Here is a 12,700-nt window from a genome sequence, read left to right as displayed (position 1 = left end):
AATGGTAATCCCGATTGAAGTCAAATAAATAAAATTTAAATTCTTAAGGGGGAAAAAAGCTCTTATCTGAAGCCATTTTTTCCCTTTACTCTCAGAAGAAAATAGATATAACTCAAATCATTAATCAGACACAAATAACTTGAGAATCAGCAGAAACCCATCTTAGAGAGAAAGCAGAATCAAAAGCCCCAATTGGAGAATTGATGTGCGGAATACCAGTTTACTAAGACAAATAAAAAACATACCAATAAAAAGGCATATAGATAATCTCATCTTTAATGCAGCTAACTCAAAATTAATCAACCTATCAAGAAGGAAATTAAAGAAACCAAGTATAAAAGAACCAAGTAAATCTCGTAACTCAACGCACCATCTTGCAAGTCCAGGATTACACAAGTCAGAGGAGTTGGTTTGATAGGATGAAACTACTGAACAAAAATCGCCCAACATAATTGATTATTAGATCTGAAATATTCAACTGATAACATATAGATGATATGATCTTAAGTGCTGGTAACTCATTCTAAGTTCTTGGTCTTAGTACCAAACAAAAATGAGAGAAATTAAGATAAAAAGCCTGGAGGACCACAAGACCAAAGAGGCAACATCTATATTCAATGAAGGACAGCTTGAGGATTTTTAATTTGCATTTAGGATGGCAGAAATAAAGTTTGTAACAGCACTGGATTGTTTGCTTCAGAGGTGGTTTCTCAGAAGCAAATCAATAAAACATAACTGCAGAAAATCTAACTATATTAAAAAATAGCAGATAAGTATAATTCATCAATAATAGCTATTCTGGTATAAGTATTTGACATAGTAATCAAGACAGTCAGAGAAATCAAGTATGAAAGAACCTGCAAGATCCCTTTATCACCACATCCTGCAGGACAATAAGAACCGAAGAAGCACATCCGATAATCAATGAAAATACCACAATGAGCAGTAAAGCAATCAAAAAAGGTTTTCTTAACGTTGTATTGCAAGGATGGCAGTAATTAGTCAAGAGCTGCTTCTTTTTTTATAGTGTTGATTCACTATGATTTGTGGGTGGATTTCGTGAAATTGGTCTTCATTGCTCTATTGTGAGAAAAGAAGCATGAAAAGTATATTTTATATATAGCAGTTCAACAGGATTAACACAGGGAATAGATAGAATAAAAAAGATACATGAACGAACCAAAGAAGAGAAAAGAAATGAAAGAAGGTTGGGGCAACAGATACCTTGTGCAACAACAAAAATTTGTTATGATGACTACTCACAGAGGTTGGGCAATGGCTACCTTGTGCAATATAAATAAGATGACTACTCACAGCAGTTGTTTATTAGTTTTCAAAAGATATTTGCTTCACTGCTATGATTTCGAACAAGAATTCTGACAGGTATATTATAGGAAAATTCAAAAAAATTCAACTGGATTAACATACCAATATGGAGAGAGAAAAAAAGACATAATGCAACAGTACAAATGAAAGAACTAGAAGGGTGTCGAGGATGTACCTGTACAAAAAAATTCAACTGGATTAACATACCAAAATGGAGACAATAAGAGTCATAAATGCAACAGGACAAACGCAACAACTAGAAGGGAGTCGAGGATGTACCTGTGCACTTGATGAAGTCATATTTGCTATGTAGAATACTACTTCAGCTTGTATTTTAATTCTGCAAAGAATCATGACATGTGTGTCCGCTATGGGACAATTGTCACAAAATTCCATGTACGGTAATTCAAATTTTGAAATTAGATTAGCTGCTGATATCCCTAGCTGCAAAAAGAAAATGGATAAACAGCAAAAAGAGAAAAGAATGAATCAGAAAATGAGCAAAGGAAAGAGTGAGGGCAGTACCTGGTGATGTCAGAACTTCAATGCTGATACGACAACTTATTTTTATTAGTTTTGCATATAACATCTATTTGATTAAGTGCTACGAATACAAAGGGGGGAAAAGTACTAAAGGCAATATGTACCTTGTGCAGTCACACAAAAAAAATCATGATAGGGTATGATGAGGAAAATGATAAGTTTCTTTTATCTCTAGCAACAACTATAACAAACTCATGAGCATAAAATAGATATGCAAAAAATTATAGTCAACTGCAGAGGTCTTCAAAGGGATTATAGAAAGTATGGATATGGCAAAATTTCAATAAAAAAATTATAATAATCCAACAGTTCATTACATGTAACATATAGTGATGCACTTGCCAGTGGGGCCATAGAGGCTGAGAAATTCTTCCTTTACCGACAAACAATCTCTAAAAAACTTTCGCAGCTATTTATGTAATATTCCCCAAAGTTCAGGTATTACCTCTGATATAAAGGCCACACAATTTGGTATCTCTAGTATGCAAGAACCTGCTGATTCCCTTGATCCCAGCATACTGCAGGACCAGGAGAACACCAAAGAAGCACAATTTGCTCTTAATCAAGAGACAATGAGTTGTCCAGTAAACAAAAAAACTATTTTTTAACCTTGCATTGGACGGAAGGATGCAGAAAAAGAGTTCCTAATTGCACTAATTGCTACAGGGAGAACCAAAGAAGCACCGTCAATATTCAATTAGGACCATAATAATGACTAATGAGCAAGAAATAAAGCAAATCAAAAAAGTTTTTCTCAACTTGGTATTGCAAGAATGGCGGTAGTTAGTCAAAGGCTCTTTTTTTTAGTACTGATTCAATATGACTTATGGGTGGATTCCATCAAATTGGGCAAGGACAAGAAGTACAATAAGTATATTCTAAATGTAGTTCAACTGGATCAACATAAGGAATGGTAGAAGAAACAAAAATTAAATGAATGAACCAGAAGAAGAGAAAGAAAGAAAGGAAAGAAAGGTAGGGGCAAATAGGTACCTTGAGCAGCAAACAGCAAGTATACTTTCCAGATTTTACATAGAGACAAACAATTAGAGAGAAGCAACAAAAAACAGAAACACAAAGAGTTGGCTCCATCAAATTTATCTACCTGTTTGGTTGTCAGGTGATAGAGAGAAATCATTAGAGAGAAGCAACAAAAACCAGAAACACAAAGAGTTGGCTCCATCAATTATCAACATGTTTGGTCGTCACGGTGATAGAGAGAAAAACCATTAGAGAGAAGCAACAAAAAACAAAAAATAGAAACACAAATTATTGGCTCCATCAAAATTTATAAACCTGTTTGGTTGTCACGGTGAGAGAAGACATATGACAAATCTGATTATAATCTATACGAAGATGAGCTAATTAATTATATGACACTATTCTCAGTTCCAATTACAGTTTCCATGCTAATCATTCAGAGGAGTTAAAAAAAAAATTTTTAAAAAGTTCATAACCTTGAAGTTATCATCTAATCTCAAGCACAACTCATATCAAGATCTAGCATATGTAGCTCCAAACCCCAATTAAAGCTAAGCAAAAATATGAAAGAAAATTGGTGGTTAGTAAACGCCAGTAAGTTAGTATTCGCAGAAAATAATTCACACACAAACACAAAGGAAGACTCGGAGAAAGAAAGCACTTACAGAGCAAGTCAACATTGTAGAACCCATCAACGCCCCCAAAAAGGGAGAAAACCCTAATGTATAAATCCAGCATTTCTCATAGGAAGAGACAAATTGCATAAGTATAAATTATTCTTATCATTTATAAAGACTAACCATTTCGAAGCCAAATAAAAATAGAGAGGCTTTGGTAAAAAAGCTGTTAAACACTTAAACCTGGTTGAAATTAACTGAATCAAGAAATTGATATTATATATGTTCATAATCTATACACATTCGTTCAAAAAAAACAAAATCATACCATTTCCCAACAAGAAAAGAAGGCCTTTTTATGACTAATGGATAAACCCTACCTTGAAAAATGAGTATCACAATTTAATTCTTAAGAGAAAGACCATATTCACTCAAGAAGAAAAAAAAGTAGAAGAGAATCAATGTAAAGAATGAAATCTGCAACTGGAGAATCAATGTACAAAAACCTAATTTAAAACACAAACAGAAAGATAGACATACCAATTCAAAAGGTAAGAAAAGGAACAAAAAATTGTAAGGGATTAAATCAAGCCGGAAACATGATCTTGATTACAAATGGTAATCCCGATTGAAGTCAAATAAATAAAATTTAAATTCGTAAGGGGGAACAAAGCTCTTATCTGAAGCCATTTTTTCCCTTTACTCTCAGAAGAAAATAGATATAACTCAAATCATTAATCAGACACAAATAACTTGAGAATCAGCAGAAACCCATCTTAGAGAGTGTTGAGTATCCCACATCGGTTGGAAAGAGGGCTGGTGTGTGGTTTAAATGAGGGTTTCCTCCTACCTCCTAAAAGGCCTTTTAAGGGGTTGGACAAGGGGCCCAATATGTTAACATGGTATCGGAGCCAGTCCAACGCGATGGGCTTTCACGTGGTGGGCTTCTCGGAGTTGGACCAACCCACACGTGAGGGGGGATGTTGAGTATCCCACATCGGTTGGAAAGAGGGCTGGTGTGTGGTTTAAATGAGGGTTTCCTCCTACCTCCTAATAGGCCTTTTAAGGGGTTGGACAAGGGGCCCAATATGTTAACAGAGAGAAAGCAGAATCAAAAGCCCCAATTGGAGAATTGATGTGCGGAATACCAGTTTACTAAGACAAATAAAAAACATACCAATAAAAAGGCAAATAGATAATCTCATCTTTAATGCAGCTAACTCAGAATTAATCCAACTATCAAGAAGGAAATTAAAGAAACCAAGTAAAAAAACCAAGTAAATCTCGTAACTCAATGCACCATCTTGCAGGTCCAGGATTAAACGAGTCAGAGGAATTGGTTTGATAGGATGAAACTACTGAACAAAAATCACCCAACATATTTGATTTTTAGATCTGAAACATTCAACTGATAACATATAGATGATATGATCTTAAGTGCAGCCACCCATTCTAAGTTCTTGGTCTTAGTACCAAACAAAAATGAGAGAAATTAAGTTAAAAAGCCTGGAGGACCACAAGACCAAAGAGGCAACATCTATATTCAATGAAGGACAGCTTGGGGATTTTTAATTTGCATTTAGGATGGCAGAAATAAAGCTTGTAACAGCACTGGATTGTTTGCTTCAGAGGTGGTTTCTCAGAAGCAAATCAATAAAACATGACTGCAGAAAATCTAACTATATTAAAAAATAGCAGATAAGTATAATTCATCATTAATAGCTATTCTGGTATAAGTATTTGACATAGCAATCAAGACAATCAGAGAAATCAAGTATGAAAGAACCTGCAAGATCCCTTTATCACCACATCCTGCAGGACAATAAGAACCGAAGAAGCACATCCGATAATCAATGAAAATACCACAATGAGCAGTAAAGCAATCAAAAAGGGTTTTCTTAACGTTGTATTGCAAGGATGGCAGTAATTAGTCAAGAGCTGCGTCTTTTTTTATAGTGTTGATTCACTATGATTTGTGGGTGGATTTCGTGAAATTGGTCTTCATTGCTCTATTGTAAGAAAAGAAGCATGAAAAGTAAGAAAAGAAGCATGAAAAGTATATTTTATATATAGCAGTTCAACAGGATTAACACAAGAAATAGATAGAATAAAAAAGATAAATGAACGAACCAAAGAAGAGAAAAGAAATGAAAGAAGGTTGGGGCAACAGATACCTTGTGCAACAACAAAAATTTGTTATGATGACTACTCACAGAGGTTGGGCAATGGCTACCTTGTGCAATATAAATAAGATGACTACCCACAGCAGTTGTTTATTAGTTTTCAAAAGATATTTGCTTGACTGCTATGATTTTGAACAAGAATTCTGACAGGTATATTATAGGAAAATTCAAAAAAATTCAACTGGATTAACATAACAATATGGAGAGAGAGAAAAGACATAAATGCAACAGGACAAATGAAAGAACTAGAAGGGAGTCAAGGATGTACCTGTGCAAAAAAATTCAACTGGATTAACATACCAATATGGAGACAATAAGAGTCATAAATGCAACAGGACAAATGAAAGAATTCGAAGGGAGTCGAGGATGTACCTGTGCACTTGATGAAGTCATATTTGCTATGTAGAATACTACTGCAGCTTGTATTTTAATTCTGCAAAGAATCATGACATGTGTGTCCACTATGGGACAATTGTCACAAAATTCCATGTACGGTAATTCAAAATTTGAAATTAGATTAGCTCCTGATATCCCTAGCTGCAAAAAGAAAATGGATAAACAGCAAAAAGAGAAAAGAATGAATCAGAAAATGAGCAAAGGAAAGAGTGAGGGCAGTACCTGGTGATGTCAGAACTTCAATGCTGATACGACAACTTACTTTTATTAGTTTTGCATATAACATCTATTTGATTAAGTGCTACGAATACAAAGGGGGGAAAAGTACTAAAGGCAATATGTACCTTGTGCAGTCACACAAAAAAAATCATGATAGGGTATCTGATGAGGAAAATGATAAGTTTCTTTTATCTCGAGCAACAACTATAACAAACTCATGAGCATAAAATAGATATGCAAAAAATTATAGTCAACTGCAGAGGTCTTCAAAGGGATTATAGAAAGTATGGATATGGCAAAATTTCAATAAAAAAATTATAATAATCCAACAGTTCATTACATGTAACATATAGTGATGCACTTGCCAGTGGGGCCGTAGAGGCTGAGAAATTCTTCCTTTACCGACAAACAATCTCTAAAAAGCTTTTGCAGCTATTTACGTAATATTCCCCAAGGTTCAGTTAAAAAATTTCCATCTAAACACAATTTTCAACCATACACCTTTATAAGTGAACTATAAAATATATAGTAACAAGAAAGACTTTGGCTTCATCGCAGAATAACGAGATAAAGCATGTCATATGATTCAATTTGAAAAAATAAGTGAGACCAATCAAATCAAAATGGCCAAATATGATGAGCGAAATCAAGAGCATCTGAGTTTGAAGATTTTCATTGATGAGCGAATCATGATCAAAGTTCGAAAATTCTCATACCATATCAAATTGGAATATATAGGTAGTTGAGATAGGAGGAGGAGAATCCAGAGCATGTGAGTGTCCACCATGAATGGAAAAAAAGGTTGTCTTACGATGCAAAAGGTCCCCCATGAATATTGGTTTTGCAATCTCTCTAGTTACGCTTACGCATAGCCACTGATGAACCAAACCTGAAGTCTTGTGATGAATCTCATTCAAAACAATATTGGCTGCAGAAGTTAGTTTAGCAGTAAACCAATGAACCAAAACTGCATGATCCAATTTTCAGAAACACTAACCTCGACTTCAAATGCGCAGCCAATGAGAAGTATTGGGTCTTAGTACCGAGAAAATGTGAGGAGGAACCAGGTGCCAAAGAACTTGCCGAATGAAACCAGATATCAAAAAGTTGCCAAATCCCTTAGCGAGCCAACCACATCCTGCTGGAAAAGGATTAACCAAAGAACTGCCAATCAAGTGTCAAGCCAGTTATTTAGGATATGATTAGCTGTAAATGTAGATATGCATGTATAATTCTTTCCTATAATTAATTGGCATATAATCAACTGTAAATATTTATATCTTACTAATTCGATAGCTTAAATTAGGCCAGCTAGTATTCCTATCATCCTATGGACCTCCTGTAATCAAGCATTTGTAGAACCTATTAATCAAGCATTTGTAGACCTTATATAATGCGAAGTGCTCTAATGAGCAAGAGAAATTTCACATCTCAATTTTCTGATTTTAGCATCAATGACACCATGATGACGAACAGTCCAGAAAATCAGAAAATAGCAGACGGAGAGTTCGTAATCACATTAGATTAATGTAGGTAAAATCTAAAGTTAAGCGCAATCTGCCAACCTTCTTCATTAGCAGACTCCCATGATAGATAAAAGAGAGATGAGACTCAAAAGGGAGAAAAATAAACATCTCTTCATTTCTGAGTGACAGCAGAAAAAAGGATTGTATGCAGCATACTGATGAATGATAATAGCTTACCATACTAATGGTCGCAGTTTTCTCCTCTTTGTGACATAACTTCCAACTAAGGGAAGGATGGCTAAAGGAATTCCAAGTAAATGTAGATTAAAAAAAAAATGGCATCACTTAGAATGCTGGTTAATTTGAATTTGTCCCCCTGGAATAAGTCTAATATGAAATACTCACCTTTTGAAGAACTGTTGTGCATCTTCTAGTAGCAGATAAGATTGATAAACTTCAGAATGATGACTTAGAATTAAGGGGTCCCTTCTGACCACTACTAAAACCATTCAAGAGCTTTCAGAACTCACAACTTACTGATTCCAAAAAGAACAATCATGATATCAATGATACAAAGTTGAACATTTACTGTTGGTCCAGATAGATTGTTGAAGGAGTAAAGAGTCATAAATCTTCAAATTAAATAGACAAATTGCATAAGCAGTTGTTCTTTTTAGAACAATTAGTTCAAACCAAAACATCAACTTCAAATAGTATATGAGAAATAGGAAAACAGCCTCTAGGCGCTTGAAAATTTTTCAAGAAAACTGGCTGAAACATTTGTCGTTCGCAGAGACGACTTGAACATCTGATCCATCAAAGAGCACAGGAACATGGTTATAATACAGCGACATAAAAGGAAATTATAGAAAATGCAGTGGTCTTTATTCTAAAAAAATTAAAGTAAACAGCAAGTATAATTTCCAGATCTGAGATAGAAAGACACCATAAGAGGGAAGCAAAAAAAAAAAAAACAGAGGCCCAAAGAATTGGCTCCATCAAATTTATAAACCTGTTTGATCATCATCATGATATCAGGGATATTACAAATCTGATTATAATCTGTACAAAGACACTATTATCAGTTCCAAGAAAGGGGAATGGTTAGCAAAAAAGAAAAGGCTCACAACCTTGAAACTATCATCTAATCTCAATCACAAAATTAAATAGAGAAACAAAAATAAATTAAAACTTTAGATCCAATTGTACAGATTTGAATAAAAACTTTACCATTGCAAGTAAACTGTCATTCACCCTCCCGGCTCTTTTAGAGACCCACTTTCTTGTTCCTTACAACTCCAATATCCTCTCTAATCAAATAATCGAGGACTGACACCTAATAGAGAGGGAGAGAGCATGACTAGAAAATGGTCACAAAATTAAATCAAAAAAATGGATCCAACGGTACATATTTGTATAAAAAACTAGACTATTGCAAGTGAGTGAACCGGCAACGTTCACCCTTCTGACTCTTTTAGTGACACACTTTCTTGTTGTTGCTTATGACTCCGATCTCTGCTCTCTAAAAGTGCACACACAGTCTCACATGCAACATAAGAAGGCAAAAATTGATGAATATAGAGATTGTGAAAAACTACTATTCCGTACAAGCAATTCTACTTATAGAACTGTCACTTCAACTGTTGGAATGGAACATATTGACTGGCTCATCAATTGAAGTGTCAAAATCTATTCATAGGAAATTAAAAAGAAAGACTTAGGTATTACCTCTGATATAAAGGCCACACGATTTGGTATCTCAAGTATGCAAGAACCTGCTGATTCCCTTGATCCCAGCATACTGCAGGACCAGGAGAACACCAAAGAAGCACAATTTGCACTTAATCAAGAGACAATGAGTTGTCCAGTAAACAAAAAAACTATTTTTTAACCTTGCATTGGACGGAAGGATGCAGAAAAAGAGTTCCTAATTGCACGGATTGCTACAGGGAGAACCAAAGAAGCACCGTCAATATTCAATTAGGACCATAATAATGACTAATGAGCAAGAAATAAAGCAAATCAAAAAAGTTTTTCTCAACTTGGTATTGCAAGAATGGCGGTAGTTAGTCAAGGGTTCTTTTTTTTAGTACTAATTCACTATGACTTATGGGTGGATTCCATCAAATTGGGCAAGGACAAGAAGTACAATAAGTATATTCTAAATGTAGTTCAACTGGATTAACATAAGGAATGATAGAAGAGAAAAAAAATTAAATGAATGAACCAGAAGAAGAGAAAGAAAGGAAAGAAAGGTAGGGGCAAATAGGTACCTTGAGCAGCAAACAGCAAGTATACTTTCCAGAACTTACATAGAGACAAACAATTAGAGAGAAGCAACAAAAAACAGAAACACAAAGAGTTGGCTCCGTCAAATTTATCAACCTGTTTGGTTGTCACGCTGATAGAGAGAAATCATTAGAGAGAAGCAACAAAAACCAGAAACACAAAGAGTTGGCTCCATCAAATTTATCAACATGTTTGGTTGTCACGGTGATAGAGAGAAAAACCATTAGAGAGAAGCAACAAAAAACAAAAAATAGAAACACAAATTGTTGGCTCCATCAAAATTTATAAACCTGTTTGGTTGTCACGGTGAGAGAAGACATATGACAAATCTGATTATAATCTATACGAAGATGAGCTAATTAATTATATGACACTATTCACAGTTCCAATTACAGTTTCCATGCTAATCATTCAGAGAAGTTAAAAAAAATGTTAAAAAAAAGTTCATAACCTTGAAGTTATCATCTAATCTCAAGCACAACTCATATCAAGATCTAGCATATGTAGCTCCAAACCCCAATTAAAGCTAAGCAAAGAAATGAAAGAAAATTGGTGGTTAGTAAACGCCAGTGAGTTAGTATTCGCAAGAAAATAATTCACACACAAACACAAAGGAAGACTCGGAGAAAGAAAGCACTTACAGAGCAAGCCAACATTTTAGAACCCATCAACGCCCCCAAAAAGGGAGAAAACCCTATTGTATAAATCCAGTTTTCGAATTGGAACCGTAAACCAACACCCAATACGCTAAAAACCCAAAATAAAACCAGAAATGATGGAACCCAGTACTGATTTTTTGACAGTTCATGATTTGTTGCAGGTTGAAGCAAATGAAGTAGAAGAAGAAGAAAAAAGAATTGGAGATCAAGGAAGAGAGAGAGGCGAATGAAATTAGACATCTCATTCACTTAAGCCACAACGGCACAATTTGTAGAACATATATGGGACTCTTTAACACTTACAACGGTCAAGAGAGACCAAGAAATGCAAAGGAAATTTATTCCAATTCGTAGAACTGAACATATATAGAACTCTTTTAACACTTACAACGGTCAAGAGAGAGACCAAGAAGAAATAAAAGCAAAGGAAATTTGAATAATAATACATGTAAAATAAGGCCAGAGATATGGGCCCAAATAGCTTAAAACAAGACAAATGAGCCCAATAATAAACAAAAGACCAGCCCACCATCGTAGATTTTTGTCTTCTGACATTCGAAACTCAATTCAGAGAAGAGGAATTAGGTGAAGCAACCATGAAAACTGAAGAACGAAGAACACCTGGAACATCCCACTCCCCATTCTATCAATTACCATTCGTCAGAATTTCTTTAAGAGAGCGAAAAATTATGAGAGCTAGTGTGGGAGAGAAACAAAATGGATGATGTGAAAAATCAAAAAATTAACCGTTGGGTTTTGATTGCGACAAATTTAACGGGTATTAAATGAAATCTTCCCAAATCACGAACGGGTATTAGATGATATCTTTCGAAATCATGAGTAGAATTAGAATTAGTGATTCAAAAGATAGAAGAAAAAAAAAGTGGGAAAACTTTAGTCACACCCCACTTTTTACTAAAGACACCGACACCCCAATTTGAGTTGACCATCCCTTATAAAACTCAATTGAAGGGGTGTCTTTAGTAAAAAGTGGGGTGTGACTAAAGTTTTCCTAAAAAGTGACCGTTGCCTTAATTCCAGCCCAGTCCGTCAACGAGTTGGGTCACATGATACACGTCACACGTGAAGGGCTTTACAAAACATCTGTGAAAGACACGTCAACGCACGGGTCAGTCATCGACTATATATGCGAAGCTTTGCTGGCACAAAAGTGGGGAAAAGGACCACAACTTAGAAAAGACACTCGCACCATTCACCCCATTTGTCTCATTTATTTAGCTTCACGCCCTCTCTGCAAGTCTCTGTCGCCATTACCATTACATTACATCCACCGCAATTACATGCAGGCTATGGGAATTGAATATGGGTTGGTGAGGATTTGAGATGAGTAGATATTGGTCATAAATGTTAACAACCTCTCCATAAACACAATCAAGATGCATATATCGTCATAAATTTGATTCTCCTATTTCGGCTGCTTTCACAGGCTTAGAGAAGAATTGAGAAACATTTCCACTTGTGTTTTATACTGTGATTTTGATAGGGATGATTTTCAGACTTTTAATCATATATATATATATACACACTTAGAATTTAACTAAGATAACTATTATTGTTAAGATGAAATGAATTGAGTGAAATAAAAGTGTTCTATAAGTTAAAATCCGACACCTCTTAATTATAGAGTGCCATTTTAAAGATAAAATCATATAGGCCTTAAAATTCAAAGCGGACAAAACCTCTAGAAGTTGTTTGAGTTAGATTTTCTTACACGGTATACTCAACTACGAGTCTACGATATCGGGTTCACTTACTTTTTCGATTTGGATCCCCTTACGAGCCCCTGGAATGTACTTATGGATGGACTATCCAAATTAAAATATTACAAGGACCCATGACATCTGATCAAAAGTATAGCCTACTTCACCGAATCATGAATCGAGCCAGAAACTATTAATAAGCTATCGCACACACCAATACATTAAATAGATTATTAGCAGTCCCATATATCTTAAATGGTCTATGGAAACAAATCCCCTGCCGGGTTCACATCTGACTCA

The sequence above is a fragment of the Tripterygium wilfordii genome, chromosome 20 (genome assembly GCF_013401445.1).
Source record: "Tripterygium wilfordii isolate XIE 37 chromosome 20, ASM1340144v1, whole genome shotgun sequence".
NCBI classification, from domain to species: Eukaryota; Viridiplantae; Streptophyta; class Magnoliopsida; order Celastrales; family Celastraceae; genus Tripterygium; species Tripterygium wilfordii.
The sequence above is the reverse complement of the archived record's forward strand: the minus strand, read 5'-3'. Positions refer to the sequence as shown.